This window comes from Phodopus roborovskii, unplaced genomic scaffold (genome assembly GCF_943737965.1).
Source record: "Phodopus roborovskii unplaced genomic scaffold, PHOROB, whole genome shotgun sequence".
NCBI lineage: Eukaryota > Metazoa > Chordata > Mammalia > Rodentia > Cricetidae > Phodopus > Phodopus roborovskii.
Window position 1 is genome coordinate 7128221 of NW_026126629.1, and position 13068 is coordinate 7141288.

Genomic DNA, 13068 nt, shown 5'->3' on the forward strand with positions numbered 1-13068 from the left:
CATGACCCTCCTGCCTCAGCCTCCTTAGTGCCAATATTAATAGATGAAGGATCAGAGCACAAAAAGAAGTTACTAGCTACATTTAGACTGCTGGAAGCTAAGTTTTGAAGCCTTATGTTTCTAAAACTGAGGTTCAAACTATTTTGACCAGAGAAGATGAACAATAATAAATAACCAGATTTACAATGTGGTGAGTATGAGACAACAGATTACTCTGAGTTGGGAAAATGGGGGGTTTTATGTGCTACTGAGCTGAAATCTATGGGTTTGAAAAACCTTCATGAACTGGACATAAAGCTTAAATGGAAGGGCACCATGAGTAATGGCCCAGTCACAGGAACAGACCATTGGGCTGCTCCTGGAAGAGGCCTATAAACAGATATGAGCTCAAAGAGGAGAGGCATGCTATTATGTGCAAGAAAAGCAGTGCCCCCCCCCAGTACCCACCAGTGAATACCAGATTGTGCATCAAAAGTCAACTCAGTGACAAGCCCAGTGGATGCTGGGAAATGTTCAGGCTGTGCTAATACGTGACTTTTAAAAGGAGAAGATGGTACAGGAAAGAAAACAAATGTGGAATTTGCTATGCTGAAACAACCAGCATCCCAACTAACCAATCAACCAACTAACTTCCAAAGTATTTAACCATTGCAATCAGATACCAAATCCCTGTTATGTGAGGGACAAAGTTTATTCTGGAAAAGTCAGGCAAGCTTTGCTGAGCATTAGAAAAATTTAAATAATTTTTATATTACGTAGTAGTTTTGGCTCATCTTGCAATGACTTCTTAAAAAAAACCAAAAACCAAAACAAAACAAAATGCTGTTCTCCTTGCAGGCAGTGCTTATTCTGCTCTGGTCTCTATCATTTTTTTTTTTAACTTTAAACACAATTTTATTACACAGAAGTTGTCACATAATTGGACACTTCTCTACTTTGTACACAATTATTCTCACTCTCCACAGAAAGGTTGCTTCTGAACTTCTCATCTGGTGACACAAGGGCTACAATCCTGACTAACAGAATAGTAGAACTGGCTCAGGGATTTAAGTTGAAAGCAGGACACTGGTATATGGCTCTTGCACCCAGTATCAAAAATGTACAAATGTATTTATTCAAAAATACAAAATAAATTATCTGGGCATGGACAATGATAGCAGTGAATTATATATTGTAAATGCAAACCAGTAACTGATGGTTATAGTGACCAGCCAGGCTTCTCTTCATTTTCTTCAGGTGACTTCTCTGAAGTTATTGCTGAGGAATCTGCCTTGAACTTCCTCTCATGGTTCACTGATAAGGGCAAAGTACTATCCTAGGAGTTAGAACATGGCACCTCCCATCATACCCACTTCCATCCTATCCATTTCATCCAATCCAGGGTCCTTCTCTTCTTTAGGAATTTCTGTCACTATGCTTCTGCTGTAGTTAGCAAGGAGGTCACCCCAGAAGCATTCAGGAAAGCAGTTCTTGCAACCTTTGTTGGATCAATGATTCCATTTCCACCATGTTTGCAAAATCTCTAAGTGTAGCACCAACTTTCAAGGAACTGCAGAATTTTCTCAGCTATCAAAGATCCTTCAACACCTGCATTCTTAACAATAGTCATTGAAGGAATTTTGAGTGCTCTTTTAATAATTCCTGTACCTGTTTTCTGATCTTCATTAGAATACTTTAATGCATCCAAGGCTGGATTGCACTGAAGCAGAGCACAGTCTGCTCCTGGAACAATGCCTTTTTCAACAGCTGCTCTTGTAGCATTGGAAGCATCTATAATTCTGTCTTTCTTCTCATTCACTTCAACATCACTTGTTCCTCCAATCTTCAACACAGCTCCTCCATCTGAAAGTTTAGTGAGTTTCTCATTCGGGTTTTTCTTTTCATATTCACTACTTGTGATGTCTAGCTGCTCAATGATTTCTTGAATGCATTTCTCAATTTGAGCTTTGTCACCCTTTCCTTTCAAAAGCATGGCATCATCTTTGGTGACAATGACCTCTTTTCTTAAATCATGAGCTTGAACATCCTCAAGATACAGATTCAACCTCTTTTCTCCAAATACCTCACCACCAGTAGCAATAACCATATCTTTAAGTTTGTTCTTCCTGTTGTCCCCAAACCCTGGCACTTTGACTTCTACAACCTGAAGACCAACTTTTAGCCTCAAAGCCACTGTGCTTAGAGCCTCTCCATTAGCATCTTCAGCAATTATGACCAAGGGCTTCTAATGAGCATTAGCAATTTCAGTGGCAATGGACTGACACTAGAAATTTTCTTTTCACTCAATAGAACATAGGCATTTTGCAACTCACAATTTTGACCTTTTGATATGTCAATAAAATATGGGAAAATATATTCTCTGTCAAACTTCATGCCTTCAATAATTTCTAATTCATCATTCGAGGTTTATCCATCCTTCACCGTGATGACAATCTTTTCACTGCATCAGAAATGATGTTTTCGATGTCTTTGTCTCCATTTGCAGACATTGTAGCACCCTGAGCAATGTCTTCAGGGGTTGTCACAGGCTTAAGTTGTTTTTCTAGTTCTTCAGCAATTACAGCATCCATAGCCAACATCACACCTCTCTGGATTTCTACTGGATTAGCCCCTTTGCTAATCTTCTCAAAGCCATCCTTAACAATAGAACATGCCAGAACAGTAGCAGTGGTGGCGCTACCCCCACCAGCCTCTTTATTTGTGTTATTGGCAACATATTGAATATGTTGTATTTTTGTATTTGTTCTTTAAATCACTTGACTTTGCAACAGTGACCCCATCTTTTGTTACTTTGGGACTTCCCCAACTCTGTTCAATAATTACCGCTCCTCCTTTTGGCCCCATTTAAACAGCTAGAGCATCAGCTAAAAGGTCTACACCTTGAAGCATTAAGGCTCAAATAAGCCACACCGATCTTTATATCTTTGGTGAGATGAGGAACGCTCAGGACATTGGTCTTGTCTGCCAAAGGACTGGGTAGTTGAAGCATTTCTGTGTGCCAGTGGTGGGAGGTGAAGCACGTGAGTGAGGAGTCTCTATTACTTCTATGCATGGAATCAAATTCGTACTGTTTGGAGATAGCACCAATCATAATGATTTTAGAGACTCACCCTTGATTCTTTCATGGGTCTGGGTTATGTTCTATTGCTGACTGTGTAAGGGACACCATTGTTATCCCCCATTCTGTTCTGCTTCTGGCTTTGAGACATTATCAAACCAATTGGTTAGAACATTTGAGTTTAATGGGCATGTAGTTCCATTTCTTAGGAAAACACCTGCTTCTTAAAGTATTTGTATCTTTATACCTATTTGGACTTTGGACTTCTTTGTAGGAAGCCAATTGCAAGGCTCAGTGAAGACTGTGACATTGACTTAGGCAGCAGCAATGAGAACTTTGTGATGACAGATGGCTTCCTTAGCATTAACTCCATTTCTTCCATGATTATGTTGTAAATTGGGGGTGACTCCCTAGCCTCTTCTGATAAGAACTTTGGGATCAAGGAGGTGAATGTGGATCCCTCGAAGGTGCTCTGAAGTGGTGCCTACAGGAAAGCGAGCTGTAACATCACACAAGTTAATAATTGTAAGGAGCCTCTAGGCTTGGCAGTGGAATTAAATGCTTAACAATAATTCAAAAATGGCTTACAGGAACTTAAAAGTGTGAATCATTTAGTAAGGCTGGAATTATGCTCCTGACATATATGCATGACACACGAGAGCACTTACCTGAGAATTTATTACCGGTTTCTGAGCAAACAAAGCCTGACCTACATTTGACTACAGTCAGCTGTCTCTGGTTAGTCCTGTGGGCTCGTTTTTATTAATGTCACTATTGTTAATGTGGTATAACATTGTCATTACTGAACGACGCGGCGGGAAAAGCTGCAGCTGTTATTTCTCCTTCTGAACCTAGTGAGTCATTAAATTTGAGATTGGGGGAATATGCATTGTAAAGATTATTCAAATTTTGATTGAGAAATAGGACTACTGGGAAAATGTAGATACATAAAGTAAAACTTTGAATTAATAGAGTTTCTTTCTTTGTAAATCTTGAATGTTCAAAATTGTTCCTTATGTTTAATTTAAAATCCAATGTCAAGGAAATAGAAGGTGAATTGAGGGAAATGAAGGAACAATATTAATTAGATAGCAATACTTTTTTCAGATGGAAAAGCAATGTATTGTTAGTGGGAAAAAAACAGGAACATAATTTTGCTTCTAAAGATCATAAAATTTTTTCCCAAAAATTCTAATATTAAGAAGGGTATTTTTTTCCAATGAGTCATAAATAGCTCTTTTCTTTTCAATATACATGAGAATTTAAATTTTTTTTTGTAGCTGCTTCCACTTGTTTTATAAATTCTCTTCTTTGGTCACCAATTGTGCTCTGTGGCGGGCATGATCCATTAGATTTCAACCTTAGGCAAAACACCTTGGTGGGCCTCAGCCACTAACATGGGCATACCAGCTGATGAATTCGTCTTATGTGGACATAAACCCAGTGTTATATTGCTAGATCATACAGTAGTTCTAATCTTAGGTTTTAAAGGAATACACGCTGCTTCCATTAAGGCTTTTGTGAACACAGTCCACCAATGGCGTGTTCTAATGTACCATCTAACAACAGTGTGCCTGTGTCCTAATGCACAACCTACCAGTGCCGTGTACTCCACTAACAGCATGTACTAATATATATTCCACCAGTGGTGTGGATGGGCTCTCCTTCCTCTGCATCCTAGTTAACATTTGTTAACATGCACACACACACACACACACACACACACACACACACCTGCACACATGCAGAGTCACACACAGACACACATGCATGCACACACACACAAGCACGCACGCACGCGCGCACACACACACACACACACACACACACACACACACACACACACACACCAGCATGCATGGATTTCAGAGGACAAGCAGTATCATTTCTCTCCTTTTGTCAAATTTGTCTGTCTGGAGGATTGAACTCAGGTGTCAGGCCTGGTGTAATATACCTTTTCCTGGCAGGTTACCTTATGGAATCTTTTCTTAATGTAAAACTATTATTATGTTTTTACATACCATATATTTTGATCACATCCTTTCTCATCCCCCAACTCCTCCAAGATAATCCCTTTCTCTCTCCCCACCCAACTTAATTTCCCTTTTCTCCCTGAAAAGACAAAAACCCTCCAAAAACAACAACTACAACAATAAAGAAAGATCAAAACAAACAAAAAGTCAATTAGACAAAAAACAAAAAACAAAAACAAAAACAAAAACCCCCCAAAACAAAACAAAACAAAAAACCCAAAAAACCAAACCCAACAAAAAGCACATGTCAGCCCCACAAAAGAAAACCCCCTACAATGGAGCATGTTTTGTTGGCTATCTATGCTTGTGCATGGACCTCTATGAGTTGGTACAGTCTCTGTGAGTTCATACATGCCTCAGTTCTGCTGTGCCTGCAAGGTACTGTCTTTTCCGAATCTACCACCTTTGTCTTGCAATCTTCTCATCTCCTCTTCAGAGAAGATATTTTTGTCTAATTGATGATGCCATTCTTACTGGGCTGAGGTAATATTTCATTACTGTTTTGACTTACATTTTCCTGGTGGTTAGTTGCCATTTTTAAAAATACTAATTGGTTAACAAAGGTTTGATAATTATAAGAAAAAAAATCTCAGCAGAAATGTCTGAGGAAAATATTCTCAATGTGTAAATGTCTCAGTCAGAGTTGCTATTACTGTGATGAAACACCGTGACCCATAGGAAAGGGTTTATTAGGCTAACACTTCCATGTCACTGTTTATCATTAAAGGAAATCAGGAAAAGAACTCAAACAAGGCAGGAACTTGGAGGCAGGAGGTGATGCAGAAGCCATGGTGTGTGTGTGTGTGTGTGTGTGTGTGTGTGTGTGTGTGTGTGTGTGCTGCTTACTGGCTTATTCCCCATGAATTGCTCAACCTGCTTTCTTATAGAACCTAGGACCACCAGCCCAGGGATGGCACTACCCACAATGAGCTGGACCCTCCCATATCAACCACTAATTAAGAAAATGTTCTATAGGCTTCCCTATAGCCTGATCTTATGGAGACATTCTCCTCTAAATTGGGGTTCCCTCTTCTCAGATGACTCTAGCCTATGTCAAGTTAACATGAAACTAGCCAGCACAGCAATATTCTCAAAACTACATCTTTGATGTTTTTCAGTCTTCTAGTATTGCTGCCAACTTCATGTCTTCTAACTTTTGTTTTGAGTGTTAGGCTCATTGTTCATTTGGTTATGGAACCAAAGTCACAGCTGTTGGGCATGTGAAATGAAATCAGGGGAATTAACAAGGGGAAAGAGCCACATTACAGCCACAGAAACCATGTCTCAGAGTTAGGGATGGGGATTCTGGCTTTTCATGTGAGCATCAGTTAAGAGCCATGCTGGAGCAGAGCTCAGGTCTCCTGAATGAAGCTCTGCATTTCCAAGTGATAAAGACCCATCTGTCTTGGTTAGGGTTTCTATTGCTGTGAAGAGACACCATGATCACAGCAACTTTTCTAATGAAAACATTTAAGTGGCTCACTTACAGTTTCAGAGGTTAGTCCTTTATCATCATGGTAGGGAGCATGGTGTGCAGGCAGACATGGTACTGGAGAGGTAGATGAGAGTCCTACATCTTGCAGGCTATAAGAAGTCGACTGACACACCGGGCTGCATCCTGAGCACAGGAGACCTTAAAGCCTACCCACAGTGGCACACTTCCCCCTCGTCAAAGCCATACCCACTCCAACAAATCCACACTTCCTAATAGTGCTAATTATGGGGGCCAATTATATCCAAACTACCACACCATCACTGTAAGCAGCCAGCCAACATTTGCTGTCACTAAGTGCCCCAGTTGACTTCATACTAACAACACATTCAAGGTGGATACTATGACTATCCACATTTTATAGACAAGGGAAGGAAATGCATAGAGGACTGGGACTTTCATTATTTTTTCGCCTTTTTTTTTTTTTTTTTCTGTGACACATTAAGTGGAAGGAAGGGGGCACTGCCGAGAGAAGAGGTTCGCTTCTCTGTTTGGTTCTCATTGCTGTTTGTTTTCTTTAACTCAGTGATGTGCATATGTGGGGACATTTGATGGTGCGCTGCCTTCGCTATGCATCTGAGTGGACAAACTCTCAACAACTTTGTTGTCCCAGCCTGAGCCAGGGAGCCTGTCTGGCCCACACACTGCATGCTTTTGACCTTCCATCCAAAGTGACACTCTGACTCCTTTTGCATGCTCCACTGACCTCTGCTGGCCTTTGCCTCAGAAGCTTGCTTCTTGTAGGTCTCTTTAGGGACACTGTGTGAGCTGGGCTTTAACTTACACTGGTGCCATGACTCTCTGCAGGTCCCACTAACCAGCTATGGCTTCCTAGTACCCTCAGGAGCTGATGGCTGCCTAGCAACCCTGAAACACCCTGGTTCAGGCAACCCAGCAGACTTCCTCACCCATCTTTCCCCTTTCTTCATAGCTTTCCCTTGGTCAAAGAAATCTCTTGGAGTTTTCTATCTACCCTTATGGTTACTTTCCTATCATAGATAAATCATTTTTTATGTTAAACTTGATTTTAATCACTGTGGGATTGTTCCCTGATTGGACCTAGATTACCACAGTCCCCAGCTTCCAAACAGAAACTATTCTACATCTTTTGGAACTTCTTTCTGAGAGGGGAATTGACACATGTCCATCTATCATCCCTTCTCTTTGTGCTCAGAAAGAAAAACTTTTATCTCTAATAACTGATTGATTGAATATCACATCACTTCATAAATACATTCATTGGTGACTTGTCTGTTTATTGTTTATTGAGTTAGGGTCTCACTACATAGCCTTGGCTGGCATGGAGCTCAGTATGCACACCAGGCTGGCCTGGAACTGTTGGAGATCTGCCTGCCTCAGATTCCTGAGTACTAGGATTAAAAAGTGTGATTAAGAAGTATGTCACCACTTCCAGTAGGTAGTGTATTTATTATAGTTTGGATCTGAAATGTTTTCCCAAGGCCTCATGTTTGACTGCTAGCCTATGGCAATATTTACAGGTGTTGCAATCTTCTGGAGATGGAGCCTAGTGGAAAAAGTGATTGTCATTGGGGACATGTCAACAAAGGGCATGGTGGCACCTTGTTACCTATTTGCTTCCTGGTTGTCTTTACAATTGTTTATCTCAGGTATTTCATCATAGCAACTAGAAGCTGACAGACTGGAAGCACAGTATTTCATGCATGATGCCAGAACACAGAAGATGGACTAAGTCAACCTCTGTCATGATGAGCTTCAGGTCTGTAAAAGAGTGCATGTGATAACTATTGAAAAATGAACATAATTCTCCGGGAGCACAATGGCAGAGTGACCCATCCTACCCAAGTAATTCAGAGCAGCAGTAGTTGGGATGGGTCTCATGAATTTGCCCATCTTAACATTATGTGAAAATCTTGTTGCATAGGTGGCTATGTGTTTAATTATATGATCACAGATTAAAAGTCTGATTGCCTTTCACTATGGAGAGGCAGTTTGTAAACTTGCTCATAGAAGGAGCATATACAAAGGGAAAGCACAGTGTCATCATTGTGCTGATGGTCAGAGGCCAGGATCATCTTAGTTTTATAGTAAGCCTCCCTGGGAACAGAGTAAATTCTGTGGAACAAAGCATCTCTGTCTATCATTAGAGGCCATTGGATTACATTCTTCTTTTTATGTGGACAGCAATTTAACAGAATGTATTGGGAGAGTAGATGCCAGATTTGCAAAACCTAAACAAGAGGCAATTTGAATATGATTTTTAGAGAGTGTTTGACAATGTGAAGCTAGAAGACAGAAGACCCCTTGGAGGTCTCAGAATACAGTTGTTTGGTTTTCTTTGTTTTTGTTTTTGTTTTTGTTTTGTTTTGTTTTTTAATCTGGGGTTGGTATTCCACTGTTTAGCTTGTGTCTTTAAGAAATGTTTATAATCAAACATTGTTGGCTCTGCAATGTTGCTTTATATTTTCTGAGCAAATGACAAAGTCAGACTTGCTGAGAGCTCTGATAATTTGGAGCTTCCTGATCATACCGGAGACTCTAGGAGGATGCTATTAGGGATCAAATGTAAGGTGTGTGTGTGTGTGTGTGTGTGTGTGTGTGTGAGAGAGAGAGAGAGAGAGAGAGAGAGAGAGTGTTGATCATCAGGCCTTGTGTCTTGACCATTCTCCAGAGGTTAGATAAGAGAGCTAAAAATATATATTCTCAATTAATATCAACAACAAGGAACAAGGTATCTGGAATCTCTTTTATTCATTTAGCTGCACAGAGTTACAGAGTTTGATATTATTCTGTGTCTATGCTATTATACCAGAGGTGGCAAAATGGGCTTTTCAGAAGATTTAAGCTTTCAGTCTGTAACAGCTTACTTCTGTGATTGGCAAAGGACCTTTGAGTGGATTTATCCTACCTGAAATCTAGCTCCAGCATTTAACATTTGTGAAAGCTTTGAAAGTTTACTTAAACTCTCTAAAATAAGACTGGTGATAGTGGCGTTTACATTGTTGTTTTGAAATGAATGACATATATCAAGAGTTATTATAATGTCCAAGAAAAAGAGAGTGTTAAAGCTTATTACAAGTGTTACACCAAATAACCTCTAGATACAATACGGCAGACAAGAAGGGTACGTGTAACCTTCAACTGATAACTTACTAAATGTTTGTCTTTGGAATAGCCCCGTGATTATCTTTGAATCCTTTGGATCTGTTTTCTTTGTGAAAGTAAACTCATTACATCTGCTTTCCATCCTTATAACGTTGTCACAAGAATGAAATGAGAATGTGAATGTGTGACTACTCTGCTTGTCATGGACTAACAGAACTTACTGCTGGGAGTTGACTTTTTCTTTTAATTGTCTTTGTTCCCTTCCTTTAGTATCCTAGTGCATAGAGGGGGTTTGGAATAAGCATAGCAAGAAGACAGAAACTTCCTTACCATATGGTATGTCTTGCCCACAGCACAGTCTGCTGGCTCCTTTTGAAGCATCTCTGATTCTGTCTAGTTCTTTGCCTCTTTTTCTACTATCTCAGTTAAAGACACCAGGCCACCATGCATTGTTGAGAAACAACTCTTTATTGGCATCCTGCTTCTGTTCCATCCCCTTCCAAGTCATTGTCCATTCAATTTCCAGAGTTCCTCTCCTGTTTAAAGTCCTCTTATTGTTTTCTAGCAGTGTATCCGAATTCCTGTCATGGTTCCTGCTTCCCTCCCTATTCTCATCTTCCTCGACTTCTGTGTTGCTTCATGAGCCTGCCTTCTCTACAAGAAGGTCAAACTCAGCCAGGTGATGGTGGCACACTTGGGAGGCAGAGACAGGCAGATCTAGTTCTAGGACAGTCTCCAAAGCTACACAGATAAACGCTGCCTTGAAAAACAAAACAAAAAACAAACAAAAAAGAAGATCAAGCATTTCATTGACTTAAGAGCATTGACTTTGTTATCTTAAACTTGGACTTTGCTTCCTCTTCATGGCTTCCCCTAACCCTCCTGCAGCTGACATATTTATTGTTCTGAGTTCTCCCTAGAGAGTGACTCTTTGTTCCTGGCCTTTTGTTACATATTTAAATTTTGTCTGTAGCTTTTTATCACCAACTGGTATTTTCCTTGAAGCTTAACCATATTATTCAGAGTTCTCTAGAGTTACAGAATTTTTGGACTGAATCTCTCTCTCTCTCTCTCTCTCTCTCTCTCTCTCACACACACACACACACACACACACACACACTATTTATTGTAATTATTTACAGGCTGCAGTCCAGAAATGGCTATTTGTGAATGGAAAGTTCAAGAATCTAGTAGTTGCTCAGTTCCATGAGGCTGGGTATCTCAGCTGGTCTTCCATTTATGCTGGAATCTGGAAGAAGTATGCTCTAATGCCAAAGAAGGAATGGATGGGCTGGTAAGGTGAGACAAGCAGGCAATGAACAAAGGAACCCTTTCATGTCCTTATATAGGCTTCTCGTTGAAGGTGTGGTCCAGATTAAAGGTGTGTCTTCTGGCCTCAAGGTCTGGATCAAAATCCTGTGTCTTCCAGCTTCAAGGTCTGGATCAAAGGCATGTTGTCTTCTTGCCTCAAGATCCATATCATAGGTGTACCCTTCATTTCTGGATTATAGTGCATTCCAGATATAGTCAAGTAGACAATCAAGAATACCCATCACATGAACCTTGATTCTCCCATTCTTGACTTATTTTTGGGACCTGAAAAACTCCTGTTATATAATGGAAAAGTAAATGAAATGTATCTTTGAAAGGAATTAATATTTGCAAGGAAATGTCTTACAATTATTACCATTATTATGTTTTATATGTGGCAGATGCTAAGGAGCCAAAGCGCTCCCCTGAGACAGAGATTCAAAAATTGGAGCATCTTCGTCTATCCATCTCATGGAACTTAGGAAAACTCGAAACGTCTGGAACTCTAGAGAAAGTTTATTGACAGAATTAAGATCTGGAGAAAAACTTAGTGGAGAGAAAAGCTTAGAGCTTTCTTAGAAGCAGAACCACTAGCTGATGTAAAAATGCCTCAAAACAAGCAGCCGAGTGTTCCCAATGTGGTGGTGAATATTCATAATAATCACAGATTATTCACAACAATCTGCTAAATATTCATACATGACAACAGCATGAGAGAGTCTCAGAGCCATGACAGTAAATGCAAAAACCAGAGAAAAGCCAGGTACAAGTGATTCTGCTTACAGGAAGTCGATGAGCAGCAGAAGCAATCGATGGTGGCTAAGGCAATTACCTATTACCTTGATGGGGTATTGATTAGGGAAGGAGCTCATGAGAGCTTTGTAGACTGATGAGGATATTCCACGTCTTTAAAAATCCTTAACTTTAAGAAAGAATTATTAATTAATTTGTTGTTTTCTGTATGAGTATTTACCTGATGGTATGTAAGTATGTATACTATATACATGTCTGATGTCCTTGAAGGCTAGAGGAGGGCTCTGGATCCCCTGGAACTGGAGTTAGAGTTGTGAACTGCCTGGTAAGGCTGTTGGGAACTGAACCTGAGTCCTCTGAAAGTGTGGTGGTTTGGATAAGATTGGGCCCACAGGTTCATATATTTAAATACTTGGTCTCCAGTTAGTGGAACTGTTTGTGAAGGATTAGGAGCCTTGTTGGAGGAGGTGTGTCTCTGGGGTTGGGTTTTGAGGTTTTCAAAAGCCCATGCCAGGTCCAGTTTCTTGCTCTTTCTGCCTGTATCTTACAGATTTGTGAGCTCTCAGCTACTCCTTCAGTACCATGCCTGTCTGCCTGCTGCCATGCTCCCTCCCCACCATGATAACAACGGACTAACCCTCTGAAACTGTAAACAACCCCCAATTAGATGAATTCTCTTGTAAATTGCTTTGGTCATGATATCTCTTCACAGCACTAGGATAGTGACTAAGACATGGTAACTGATCATAATTGTGGAGCCTTCTTTTCAGATCCAAGCAATGTACTGTATCTTGTCAGGAGAGTAAGTCATGCGGGTGTCTGATGTAAAAATATTTCTCCCGCCATGTTTACTATAAATCAACATTATATTTGAAAGCTTCAGGAATTAAGTCATTATTTTTTTAAGACTAAGGAAAGGGATGATGGGAGAAAGAGGCATGAGAATGATTAGGCTGTGGACAGTCATTTCCAGGATTTCCTCAGAGAAACCACCATCCCTGGGTTCTGTGGGCAGGTGGGATAAGCCAGGATTAGACTTTGTTTGAAACTTCACCCACATCTCATCTAACACCCACTCATGGGTAACCAAAGAAAACTGAAGAGTCCCAACACCATTCCAGTCAACATCTCACATCGAAACAAGCAAGCGCAAGAGGTTCTGAGCTAGGGAGTTGTAAAGCAACAGTGTGGACTGACGCACATCAAACGCAAACTTTTAGGTGCAGTCACAATGAGGAAACTAGGGCAGGGGCTGCTTTATGTAGATTTTAAACAGGGAAGTTTAAAAATTCTTATATGTAGTTCTTGAAGAAGCTTCCACCACCGTAGGAAGTAAT

At 40.3% G+C, this 13068-nt stretch overlaps 1 pseudogene; it reads right to left on the reverse strand.

Annotated features, from left to right (window-relative positions):
- Positions 1-1322: 1322 nt before the first annotated feature.
- The window catches only part of LOC127238290 (60 kDa heat shock protein, mitochondrial-like), a 28395-nt pseudogene continuing 16649 nt past the window's right edge, over positions 1323-13068 (reverse strand).